The sequence below is a fragment of the Schistocerca gregaria genome, chromosome 3 (genome assembly GCF_023897955.1).
Source record: "Schistocerca gregaria isolate iqSchGreg1 chromosome 3, iqSchGreg1.2, whole genome shotgun sequence".
In the NCBI taxonomy this organism is placed as follows: Eukaryota; Metazoa; Arthropoda; class Insecta; order Orthoptera; family Acrididae; genus Schistocerca; species Schistocerca gregaria.
Genome location: NC_064922.1, coordinates 925371549 through 925374284, shown reverse-complemented (window position 1 = coordinate 925374284; position 2736 = coordinate 925371549). Strand labels below are relative to the sequence as shown.

General features: G+C 41.3%; 1 non-coding gene across 1 annotated transcript; it reads left to right on the top strand.

The window, feature by feature from the left end:
• Positions 1-348: 348 nt before the first annotated feature.
• Positions 349-423, top strand: Trnas-cga (transfer RNA serine (anticodon CGA)). Its single transcript has one exon. It is a non-coding gene; the product is annotated as a tRNA-Ser (tRNA).
• The last annotated feature ends 2313 nt before the right edge of the window (positions 424-2736 follow it).

Genomic DNA, 2736 nt, shown 5'->3' with positions numbered 1-2736 from the left:
GGAGAAACATGTATCGGAGCAACAAGGGTAGCAGAAACCTGGCAAACAGTGAGTTACTTATGAAGAGAAGTGAAAGAAGGGACAAATTTAAGAGATAATGGCATAAGAGGACAAATGTAAGGATGTAGAAGCTTATCTCACTAGGGGAAAGATAGATACTGCCTACAGGAAAATTAAAGAGACCTTTGGAGATAAGAGAACCACGTGTATGAATATCAAGAGCTCAGATGGCAACCCAGTTCTAAGCAAAGAAGGGAAGGCAGAAAGGTGGAAGGAGTATATAGAAGTTTGGACGGTAGGAGACGGATACTGGCAGAAGTAAAGCTGTGAGTACCGGGCGTGAGTCGTGCTTCGGTAGCTCAGTTGGTAGAGCACTTGCCCGCGAAAGGCAAAGGTCCCGAGTTCGAGTCTCGGTCGGACACAAAGTTTTAATCTGCAAGGAAGTTTCAGTATATAGAAGGTTTATACAAGTGCGATGTACTTGAGGACAATATTATGGAAATGGAAGAGGATGTAGATGAAGACGAAATGGGAGATATGATACTGCGTGAAGAGTTTGACAGAGCACTGAAAGACCTGAGTCGAGACAACGCCCCAGGAGTAGACAACATTCCATTAGAACTACTGATGGCCTTGGGAGAGCCAGTCATGACAAAAGTCTACCATCTGGTGAGCAAGATGTATGAGACAGGCGAAATAGCCTCAGACTTCAAGAAGAATATAATAAATCCAATCCCAAAGAAAGCAGATGCTGACAGATGTGAAAATTACCGAACTATCAGTTTAATAAGTCACAGCTGCAAAATACTAACGCGAATTCTTTACAGACGAATGGAAAAACTAGTAGATGCGGACCTCGGGGAGGATCAGTTTGGATTCCGTCGAAATGTTGGAACACGTGAGGCAATACTGACCTTACGACTTATCTTAGAAGAAAGATTAAGAAAAGGCAAACCTACATTTCTAGCATTTGTAGACTTAGAGAAAGCTTTTGACAATGTTGACTGTAATACTCTTTTTCGAATTCTAAAGGTGGCAGGGGTAAAATACAGGGAGCGAAAGGCTATTTACAATTTGTACAGAAACCAGATGGCAGTCATAATAGTCGAGGGTCATGAAAGGGAAGCAGTGGTTGGGAAAGGAGGGAGACAGGGTTGTAGCCTCTCCCCAATGTTATTCAATCTGTATATTGAGCAAGCAGTAAAGGAAACAAAAGAAAAATTTGGAGTAGGTATTAAAATTCATGGAGACGAAGTAGAATCTTTGAGGTTCGCCGATGACATTGTAATTATGTCAGAGACGGCAAAGGACTTGGAAGAGCAGTTGAACGGAATGGACAGTGTCTTGAAAGGACGATATAAGATGAAGATCAACAAAAGCAAAACGAGGATAATGGAATGTAGTCAAATTAAATCGGGTGATGCTGAGGGAATTAGATTAGGAAATGAGACACTTAAATTAGTAAAGGAGTTTTGCTATTTAGGAAGTAAAATAACTGATGATGGTCGAAGTAGATAGGATATAAAATGTAGACTGGCAATGGCAAGGAAAGCGTTTCTGAAGAAGAGAAATTTGTTAACATCGAATATAGATATATGTATCAGGAAGTCGTTTCTGAAAGTATTTGGAGTGTAGCCATGTATGGAAGTGAAACATGGACGATAACTAGTTTGGACAAGAAGAGAATAGAAGCTTTCGAAATGTGGTGCTACAGAAGAAAACTAAAGATAAGGTGGATAGATCACGTAACTAATGAGGAGGTATTGAATAGGATTGGGGAGAAGAGAAGTTTGTGGCACAACTTGACTAGAAGAAGGGATCGGTTGGTAGGACATGTTTTGAGGCATCAAGGGATCACAAATTTAGCATTGGAGGGCAGCGTGGAGGGTAAAAATCGTAGAGGGAGACCGAGAGATGAGTACACTAAGCAGATTCAGAAGGATGTAGGTTTCAGTAGGTATTGGGAGATGAAGCAGCTTGCACAGGATAGAGTAGCATGGAGAGCTGCATCAAACCAGTCTCAGGACTGAAGATAACAACAACAACATGGCATAAGAGAATGGGAAAGTCGTTTCAGGACATTGCCTACACAAGAGAGAACCAGGTATAAGGACAAAGAACTAGACTTCGAGAACATATTACCTGTTGGAAAATGAAGACCCCAAAACTACACCAGAAGTAGCAAGATATGTGAAAGAAACGGAAAATATCCAGGTCCAGGAAATATACCTATAGAATTAGACAAGTTGTGCCGAGTGTGTTATGATAATATCTGAGTAAGTTGTTTAATGCATACATTGCATACGGTATGGTCGCATAAATTTGAAACCGTTTCTTATTGTTGCGTGTCGATGTCAGTTACAAAGTGACGTAATCAGTGCTACATGCTTGCATGTTATGGGGAGAAGAGGCGCTCATGGAATGAAATTTGGCTCATCAAAGGTAGTAGGACGGCATGTGGGAAATTGTCGTGCAGGCAGTGTTAAAAACTCTTCTGGTAGGTTTCATGGTCGGGTCCTAAAAGACAGTATACAGTTGTTGTCGATGGACGTTGAACAGCGAAGTGGATTCCGAAAGAGAAGGTCCCGGTAAAGACAACATTTGCGCTTTAAGACAACTAATGGCGAAGATAATGGAAAGGAATCTGAGTAGCCATTTAGTGTTCATCGATCTCGAGAAGGACTGTGGTACAGTGTCGGTGAGGTAGAGTCGCCTTAAAAAGAAATTTGTTTAAAT